A 10,940-nucleotide genomic window follows, 5' to 3' on the forward strand; every position below is an offset into this window, starting at 1 on the left:
CTTGCGCTTGAAATGTTGCCTTTTAGGCTCGTGGAGATGGAAGCATTCCGCAACCTGATGGCGGCAGCCATTCCTCGGTACTCGGTGCCCAATCGCCACTATTTCTCCCGGTGTGCTGTCCCCGCATTACACAAGCACGTGTCCCAAAACATTAGCCGTGCCTTCAACAACGCAGTTACTGGGAAAGTCCACCTAACCACAGACACGTGGACAAGTGCTTGTGGGCAGGAACGGTATATCTCGCTGATGGCACACTGGGTAAACATAGTGGAAGCCGGGACGCAGTCGGATCTTGGAATTTAACACGTCCTCCCGACGTCAAGGATCGCGGGCCCTAGATCAATCAGGGTTGCCCCAACAGTCTACAGCTCCTGCACCTCCTCCTCTTCAGCCTCCATCTCTGAAATGACTACATCAGTCACAAGCTGGAAGCACTGCAGCACTGCCTCGGCCAAGCGGCAACAGGCTGTGCCAAAGCTAATATGCGTAGGTGACAAACCCCACAATGCTGAAGAGTTGTGGACAGCTCTGAAAGAGCAGGCAGATCTGTGGCTCACACCACTGAACCTACAGCCAAGCATGGTCTTGTGACAATGGCCGGAACCTGATGGCGCTCTGAGGCGAGGCGAGCTCACACACGTACCATGCCTGGCCCATGTGCTTAATCTCGTGGTTCAGCGATTTCTCAAATCCTACCCGGAGCTGCCGGATCTGCTTGTCAAAATACGCCACCTGTGTGCCCATTTTAGAAAGTCAGCTACAGCTTCCGCTGCACTTGACGTGCTTCAGCAGCGTTTGCAGCTTCCGGCTCACAGACTGCTGTGTGATGTCCCCACGCATTGGAACTCAACACTGCAGATGTTGGGAAGGATTTGTGAGCAGAAGAGGGCAGATATTGAGTACCAGCATCAACAAGGCCATCGGTATTCAGTTCAGACTCCACACATAAGACCTCAGGAGTGGACATGGATGTCAGACATATGTACCATCCTCCAAAACTTTGAGAACTTCACCAAGATGGTGAGCGGCGATGACGCCATAATTAGTGTAACATACCTGGTGGTGGGCTTGCATGCTGCACCATCTCTCACTGTGCAAGATCGCAAACTCAATCTTCAGTCCAGTCTGCTAGCCTGGCTTCTATTCATGCTGTCTGTTTGTCTCTGTTCTGACTGCTTAGGGCGGCGGCCCGGTTACTTCCTGTTTCTTGTAGCTGCTGTGGGCACACCCCTAATGCGTCCTCAGCCTATTGCTGTCTGTCACTGGATATTTAAACCAGCTTCACCTGGAAGCTGGTGCCTGAGCAACTCTATCATTCAGTGTGCTCCTTGACTCTGAATGTGCCAGGTCCTGTTCTGTTTCTCTTGCCTGTCTGTCTGCCTTCCTGGAGGCTGTATTTCCAGGCCTGTCTGAACACGCTCCTAGCCTGTTCGTCCCGCCTTCTAGGGGCCGCATACCTAGATCTGTTATCTGTGTTTTCTTGCCTGTCTGTCCGCCTTCCTGGAGGCTGTATTTCCAGGCCAGTCTGAACTCGCTCCTATCCTGTTCGTTCCGCCTTTTCTGGGGGCCGCATACCCAGACTCGCTCCTGTATCTCGCTGCAGTGTCAGTTCCTGTCTGAACACTCAGTTCCTGTCTAAACACTCTCCTAGCCTGTTACCTGTCTTTATGTTCATACCTTCCCTTTTTCTGCAGAGTCTGAACCTGCACCTAACTCTTACTCATTGTCGCTGTACTTCCGTTTGTGAGTTTAGAGTACACTCGCTACTTCATTGCAAGTATCTTGTGTGTATCTGGTTCTGCCTTTCTCTTCCAGTCTGTTCCGTGTGAACAGTGCCCTGTCTGCTCTGCTCTGCCTTTGCTCACCGCTCCAGCGGTTTATCTCTGCTGTGCCTTGTTCACCGCTCCGGTGGTTCCTGCCCGCTCTGCCTTGCTCACCGCTCCGGCGGTTCCTGCCTGCTCTGCCTTGCTCACCGCTCCGGTGATTCCTGCCTGCTCCGTCTTGTTTACCGCTCCGGCGGTTCCTGCCTGCTCTGCCTTGCTCACTGCTCCAGCGGTTCCTGCCTGCTCTGCCTTGCTCACCGCTCCGGCGGTTCCTGCCTGCTCTGCCTTGCTCACCGCTCTGGCGGTTTCTGCCCGCTCTGTCTTGCTCCCCGCTCCAGCGGTTTCTGCCCGCTCTGTCTTGCTCACCGCTCCGGCGGTTTCTGCCCACTCTGCCTTGCTCACCGCTCCGGCGGTTCCTGCCTGCTCTGCCTTGCTCACCGCTCCGGCGGTTCCTGCCTGCTCCGTCTTGTTTACCGCTCCGGCGGTTCCTGCCTGCTCTGCCTTGCTCACTGCTCCAGCGGTTCCTGCCTGCTCTGCCTTGCTCACCGCTCCGGCGGTTCCTGCCTGCTCTGCCTTGCTCACCGCTCTGGCGGTTTCTGCCCGCTCTGTCTTGCTCCCCGCTCCAGCGGTTTCTGCCCGCTCTGTCTTGCTCACCGCTCCGGCGGTTTCTCCCTGCTCTGTCTTGCTCACCACTCTGGCAGTTTCTCCTTGCTCTGTCTTGCTCACCGCTCCGGCGGTTCCTGCCTGCTCTGCCTTGCTCACCACTCAGGCGGCTCCTGTCTGCTCCGCCTTGCTCACTGCTTCGGCGGTACCTCTCTGCTCCGCCTTGCCCACCTCTCCGGCGGTTCCTCTCTGCTCTGCTTGTCTACCGCATCTTCAGTTCTGTTCCTGAATCCCAGTCTGTACTGGACCCTATCCAGCCTGTGCTCCAACCTGCTAGTACCTCCCCGTCTGTACGCCAGCTGTACTTGTCAGTACCCTCCTGTCTGCATACCAGCCGTGCCTGCCAGTATCCTCCTGTCTGCACTCCAGCAGTGCCTGCCAATACCCACCTGTCTGTATGCCAGCCTAACCTGCCTGTTCCTGTATTCCCCGGTGTGGGCGTAAACAGCCGTGTCAGGGGTCTGACCTGGAGTCACGCCTGGTCCCTCTTCTCGGTTCCTCTCTGGCGCATGGCATCGTAGCCGTCGTGCGACCTTGGTCGGATCGGGTTGATACTTAGTTACGCCCCTCCAGGCACTCTCCGGTTCATGGCACAGTGGAATCACTAAATCACGCACACGCCAGTCAGCCCGGGCGTGTGCATAACAATTAGCATCACCATCCCGCTTCTCTGTCTTCTGAAACGCTCTTTTCTCACAATCAAAGAGGATGCATTGCAGGTGGAGCACGATGAGATGAAGCAAGGAACCATACAGGGTGATTACACACAGCCAAGCCTCAACTCATCCCAATGTGGATTGGGTGACAATGAGGAAGAGGAGGAGGAACAACAGGAGCTAGTTTCATGAGCTATAGACGGTACTACCTGCATAACTGTCATCCCATCTGTTCAGTGTGGATGGCCAGAGGACAGAGAGGAGGAGGAAGAGGAGAGCATGGTCAGTCATCCTCTTGCCTGTTAGCAGTCTGGCACGTATGGCTAAGTTTATGTTACGCTGCCTTTCCCATGACCCTCGCGTTTTCAAAATTTTGGGCGACAGTCATTACTTGTTGGTGACACTTCTAGACCCACGCTACAAGGAGAACTTTATATCTCTTATTTCTGAAGCTGACTGGTCTACAAAAATGGGGCAGTACCAGAAGGCCCTTGCTGCGGAACTATTAAAAAAATTCCCATCTGAAAACGCTGGTGGCAGAGGTCACAGTTCGTTGGACAACCAAGGAGTACAGGCAAGAGAAACACAACTTCAATCCAGCAGAGGCAGGGGAACACTGTCAAAGTTCTGGGAGAATTTTCTCAGCCCCTCCCATCGCACAGGCCCTGAGGCGCGGGGTACTCTCACAAGGAGTGCAAAGTTTGGGAAGATGCTGAGGGAGTACCTTGCCGACCGTACCAACTTCCTCCGTGATTCCTCTGTGCCTTATAATTATTGGGTATCCAAGCTGGATACGTGGAATGAACTGGCTCTCTATGCCTTGGAGGTCCTGGCCTGCCCTGCTGCCAGCGTTTTATCAGAGCGGGTTTTTAGTGCCGCTGGTGGAATTATAACTGATAAGTGCATCCGCCTGTCAACTGAAAATGCTGACAGGCTGACTCTTATAAAAATGAACAAGGGTTGGATTGGGCAAGACTTCTCAATGATAGCAGCGTAACATAAACTCAAATCCAGTGTCTTTTTTTGGGAGGTGTATTCCCATGCACCTCTTCACACCCACACATGGGTATACGCTTCCTGATTTTGTCTATTTGCTCTTGTCCTCCTCCTTCTCCTCATCCTCATCCTCCACCACCATATCACCAGGTAATTTTTTTAAAGGGTGTTTATGATGCATGTAGTTTTTATACAGTATGTTCATGTATACCCCCTAGGGGTAAATGTTTGTCAGCCCATACACTTAGGGCATGGGCATTACAAGTATAGGAGGCCCGCTCCTTTCTAATGAGGACATTTTTTATGAGGCCCTCCTCCATGTGTCTTCCAAGGGGTATTGGAGTGCCTCCTAGTTTTTAGCAGCCCTTGCATTCACTGCATAGGCAAACACAATGGGAGGCCCACTTTCTAATAATGGGAACATTTTTTTTCAAGAGGCCCACCTCTACGTCTCTTCCAAGGGGCATTGGAGTGCCTCCAAATTTTTGGTAACCCTTGCATTCACTACATAGGCAAACATAATGGGAGACCTACTTCCTAATAATGGGAACATTGTTTTCAGGAGGCCCTCTGACCTCCACGTCTCTTCCAAGGGGCATTGGAGTGCCTCCAAATTTTTGGCAACCCTTGCTTTCACTGCATAGGCAAACACAATGGGAGACCTACTTCCTAATAATGGGAACATTGTTTTCAGGAGGTCCTCCTCTAAGTCTCTTCAAGGGGGTATTGGGGTGCGTCCAAATTTTGGGCAGCCCTGCCACTCACTGCATACGCAATAACAGTATAAGAGACCCACTCTTTAGTAATGGGAACAATAAAACATAGCCGGCTGATGGCTCTCTAAGAATAATGAGGGCCGACTGCTGGCCCTTTAAGAATAGTAAAGGCCGCCTGATGGCCCTATAAAATAGGCTTTGTGACTTTCAGAGTCCCTCCTTCATAAATGAAACACGATGTGTCTGATCATGTCTCACACACCACATGGCCAGATAAGGTTGTAAAATGTTAAAATGACATTTCCTGGTGAATGCATTTGCCACGGTTGAAAGCAATGCAAAAGTGCAAAAACGCATCAAAAACGCTAAGTGTGAACATAGCCCAAGGTGTGGAGGAGTATTTTTGTTTTTGGCTATTCATTTTTCTTTATATACAATACAAGTCATTACAATGGAAAGCATGTTCCTTAACATATTTCCCAGGAAAATCCATTTTGGTTTCGTTTTTGTATGTTTTATTGTGAGTCTGTAAAAGTGGTGTAATACCTCTGATAACGTTGGTGACAGCAGTGACCTGGGAGTCAGAAATGCTTCCAGGGGTCTTCCGCATGCTGTTCCCATGTCATTTGAGCACTGTTCCCATCGATTTGGGCAATTTTTAGGCCCTCTGCAGACTGCCGGGGGGAGGCGCCTGAAAAATGCTCGAGTTTCCCATAGACTTACATTGGGCTCGTTGCTGTGGTCGAGCACCCGAGTATTCCAATGTGCTCGACCCGAGCAACGAGCACCCGAGCATTTTAGTGCTCGCCCATCACTAGTCAGGAGGAATGGGCCCAAATTCCGACCAACTATTGTGAGGAGCTTGTGGAAAGATATCCCAAATGTTTGACCCAAGTCATTCAGTTTAAGGGTAATGGTACCAAATTTTAATGAAATGTATGTAAACTTTTGATTTTGCAGCAAGTAGTAAAAATGCCTTAAAACATTCTCTCTCTCTCATTATTCTGTCATTTGGCAAATATTAAAAATTATGGTAATCCTAATGGACCTAAAATGGGAAAGGTTTATTCTGATTTCATGTCAGATATTGAGAAAAACATGCATATGTGTCTTTTTATATAGTGTATGTGTAAGGGGGAAGACTGGGGTGTAAGTACTTTCAGAGCAAGGGATCCGGAACTGCCGGGGCCGTACCTCGTGTTGCAGGGGGAAGACAGACTGCAAGCAGAGGAGTCATGTGACAGGGAAGCTGGGGGTGTGTCGAGAAAGAGAGCTGGGAGGTCTGGTGACAGAGGGACTCCTGGTGTGACGAGAGAGAGGGAGAGACGAGGACGTTTGCGTGGGAAAGCAGAGCTGAGTCCTGCGGAGCAGAGCAGTGTGAGAGGGTCCAGGCTCCTGGCTACAGGACTTGGAGCAAGGGATCCGAGTGCAGTGGACCGGAGGAGTCAATCTAACTGTAGGGAGAAGAGACGCAGGGTCCGTGGAGCTGAGCACGTGAGGTGCCGTGTTATGGACTATGGGCTCAGCGGGTAAAACCGGAGACCGCCCGCTGCCGCTAGAAGACGGAGCATTGTTTGGGCGGGGACGCCTGAAGACAGCGTCACCAGCACCAGCTGGCAACTGCCTTGTAGAGGATACAAGTCAGCTAAATGAAAAAACTGTCGTTTGTTACTGGTTTGACTCTGCTACATCTAGTTAAACTGTAAACTGTCAGTTACAGACTAATATCTGCTATTTCCCCATATTTTCCCCTGTTACTCCTTTTTATTCTTGATGCTTATGAGTGGCTTGCACCGTGCAGTGAACTCTCTGTATTTACTTTCACGCAGTCTTCTCTTTATGGTAGATTTGGATATTGATACGCCTACCTCCTGGAGAGTGTTGTTCACTTGGTTGGCTATTGTGAAGGGGTTTCTCTTCACCATGGAGATTATTCTGCGATCATCCACCACTGTTGTCTTCCGTGGGCGCCCAGGTCTTTTTGCATTGATGAGTTCACCAGTGCTTTCTTTCTTTCTCAGGATGTACCAAACTGTAGATTTTGCCACTCCTAATATTGTAGCAATTTCTCGGATGGGTTTTTTCTGTTTTTGCAGCTTAAGGATGGCTTGTTTCACCTGCATGGAGAGCTCCTTTGACCACATGTTTACGTCACAGCAAAACCTTCCAAATGCAAGCACCACACCTCAAATCAACTCCAGGCCTTTTATCTGCTTAATTGAGAATGACATAACGAAGGGATTGCCCACACCTGTCCATGAAATAGCCTTGGAGTCAATTGTCCAATTACTTTTGGTCCCTTTAAAAACAGGGTGGCACATGTTAAGGAGCTGAAACGCCTAAACTTTTCATCCAATTTTAATGTGGATACCCTCAAATGAAAGCTGAAAGTCTGAACTTCAACTGTATCTGAATTGCTTTGATTAAAATTCATTGTGGTAATGTCTAGAACCAAAATTAGAAAAATGTTGTCTCTGTCCAAATATATATGGACCTAACTGTATATTCAGGTATTTAAGTGCTTTATACAGCTTCAATTTTCCAAAGACTTCAAGCGGTTAACAGAAGTGGGCTCACCATTCTTCAGGCATTTTCAGTTATTGAATGAAGTTAAAAAGAAATAGCCAGAAAATCTCAGTAAAAAAAAATGTTAGTGGCCAAAAACATCTAATAAGCAATCAGGAAGTGACCAAAAGACTCTAAATACAGTTCAGGGAAAAAAAGTCAGCGTGCCCTTGAGCATCTTCCTTCTGACAAACTTGATAATGTCGCCCGCCTCGAAAAGACATCATATGCACATATCCTAATGGTGGTTTTGATCCTCTATTTTGTATGTTACTAGATATACAGTGGGGGAAATGAGTATTTGATACACTGTCAATTTTGCAAGTTTTCCCACCTACAAAAAATGGAGAGGCCTGTAATTTTTATCGCAGGTACACTTCACCTGTGAGACAAAGAATCTAAAAAAAATCCAGAAAATCACATTGTATGATTTTTACATAAATAAATTGGATTTTATTGCATGAAATAAGTATTTGATTACCTACCAACCAACAAGAATTCTGGCTCTCACAGACCGGTTAGTTTTTATTTAAGAAGCCCTCCTACTCTGCACTCATTACCTGTATTAATTGCATGTGTTTGAACTCATTACCTGTATAAAAGACACCTATCCACACACTCAATCAATTACACTCCAATCTCTCCACCATGGCAAAGACCAAAGAGCTGTCTAAGGACACCAGGGACAAAATTGTAGACCTACAAAAGGCTGGGATGGGCTACAGGACAATAAGCAAGCAGCTTGTTGAGAAGGCAACAATTGTTGGCTCAATTATTAGAAAATGTCAGAAACATAAGATGGCTGTCAATCTTCCTCAGTCTGGGGCTCCATGCAAGATCTCACCTCATGGGTAAGGATGATACTGAAAAAGGTTAGGAATCAGCCCAGAACTACACGGGAGGACCTGGTCAATGAACTGAAGAGAGCTTGGACCAAAGTCTCCAACATTACCGTTAGTAACACACTACGCCATCATAGATTAAAATCCTGCAGGGCATGAAAGGTCCCCCTGCTCACACAGGCACATGTCCAAGCCCGTTTGAAGTTCGCTAATGACCTTGTGGATGATCCAGAGGAGGCATTGGAGAAGGTCATGTGGTCAGATGAGACCAAAATAGAACTTTTTAGTATCAACTCCATTCGCCGTGTTTGGGGAAGAAGAAGGATGAGTAGAATCCCAGGAACACCGGCCCAACCGTGAAGCATGGTGGGGGAAACATCCTACTTTGAGGGTGCTTTTCTGCAAAGAGGACAGGATAACTGCACTGTATTGAAGGGAGGATGGATGGGGTCATTATTGCGAGATTTTGGCCAACAACGTCCTTCCCTCAGTAAGAGCATTGAAGATGTAATTGCTGTGTCGGGGTAAAAGAGAATATATATTTTTGTAACTTTTATACTTTTGTAACTTTTATACGCTTTTTTGCTAATGTACTAACCACCATTTTGTGTCTTATAACAATAAGCTTTCCTTGCTACGTATTACTTAAATCGAAACTTAAACTAAGACAGTTCCAGTGTTGCCAAGACTTATTTCAGAGAAACGAAACAAGATTATAAGCTGACGGCTGCAATATCTGCCCAGAGAATGAGATAAGGAGATGTGGACCAATCAGGAGTGGCCAGACACTGGACTTTCATGGCTTACCCCGCCCCGGACAACCCCTTTTCCCTCCCCATTATGTAGTGTATTTAGGTTTGTGTATGTAGGAATAAACACAGAACATTGCTGAGAGCGTTGTCTGTAGTAGTCTTTTGAGCGTGCTCTGAGTTTGAACCAGCTTGTTGTCTGACTCATTCTTTGAATGGTTGACCCATGCTCATAGCCTTAATTTGGAGTGACTGGAGGACGAGTGGAATGTCATCATGACCCCCACAAATGGCGCTCAACGTGCGGCGTGGCTAGCGGTACGCCGCCCTCCCGGACCCATATTGCTGACTTCCCTGGTGGTGACCGCGGTGGCTGAATTTGAGGCCTGATCAACCTCCATCGAACATGGTAAGTTGAGATATATATAATATATGTGTTTCACTTGCCTGTGTGTCAGCCGCAGCGGTTTCTGTGGGGCTGTCAGGTTGGATCTGGGTGGGTGACCGGTCGAGTGGTGAGACCTCAGGCGTCCCGCACCACGTCCTGAACCAGCAAGTGTTAAAACGAGTGACGTCGCATGCCTGCGCGTGCTCGTGTGAACACCACCTCCTCCTCCCCCGGTCACTGTACTTTTCTTAGATAGCTGCCTCCCGTGACTGATAATCGAGGTTTCAAAGCATTCCTGAATTGTAGTGTAAGGGAGAAAGAATCTGTGACGAATTGAGGTGTACTCTTCGTCTTATACAGAGAAACCTCATAAGGAGGTGTTCTGCTGTCAGAATCTGTGACGAATTGAGGTGTACTCTTCGTCTTATACAGAGAAACCTCATAAGGAGGTGTTCTGCTGTCAGGGTCCATGACGGATTGAGGTGTACTCTTCGTCTTATACAGAGAAACCTCATAAGGAGGTGTTCTGCTGTCAGGATCTGTGACGAATTGAGGTGTACTCTTCGTCTTATACAGAGAAACCTCATAAGGAGGTGTTCTGCTGTCAGGATCTGTGACGAATTGAGGTGTACTCTTCGTCTTATACAGAGAAACCTCATAAGGAGGGGTTCTGCTGTCAGGATCTGTGACGAATTGAGGTGTACTCTTCGTCTTATACAGAGAAACCTCATAAGGAGGGGTTCTGCTGTCAGTCAGGGTGCCGTGGTGAGTCGTACTGTAAAGTCGCCATTCAAGGTTAGGAAAAAGGGATAGATGAGGGGTCTCTCTGTCTTATCAGTGTATTGAGGAGTACTCTACACTGACGGGTGGCGACCTGTCGGCTGCACCAGTGATCTGAGTCGCGACAGATCATTGCATTCTATAAGAAAATGTTGCGTATATTCAAATTTGAAAGATCTCGTAAGTTGCGGAATGCTGCTGTGGGAGTTAAGCCAATTAGTGGAGTTACGGGAAGGCAAGAAGGCAAGAAGAATGTTAGGAATTTGTATAACATGATAAGCTTATCCAGTACAGGCAGGCTTTAGTTTTCAGTGTAGAAAGAATGTGTTACACAGAAATTGGGAAAGCTGGGTGAGGACTTCTGCACCAGGCTCAGACACATCTTAGAGTAGATGGTGCAGGGGGGAACAGAGAATGCCGAGCCTTTGTTCGGATACATGAAAGCTGCAGAATGTGATTTGTTATGTGACCCTAAATTGGCCGTAACCCCGTTGATGCCTGTCACTACACCTTTCCCTGCCCCCAAGAACAATCCCACCCCCACTCCCCCCTCCTTCCTCCAACGGCCATCTTACTACACCTTTCCCTGCCCCCAAGAACAATCCCACTTCCACTCTAACTCCTCCCTCCCACGGCCATCTTGCTACACCTCTTACTTGTTGTGGGAGGCCCGGAAAGCCCCAATCCGGCCTATATCCACTACTAGATCCGTCCGGTGCATATTACCAGCCACCAGCACAGGTGGAAAAGCCCGCAGTCCCA

Source organism: Phyllobates terribilis, unplaced genomic scaffold, assembly GCF_046119375.1.
Source record: "Phyllobates terribilis strain yellow unplaced genomic scaffold, ASM4611937v1 Scaffold_350__1_contigs__length_1981717, whole genome shotgun sequence".
Classification (NCBI taxonomy): domain Eukaryota; kingdom Metazoa; phylum Chordata; class Amphibia; order Anura; family Dendrobatidae; genus Phyllobates; species Phyllobates terribilis.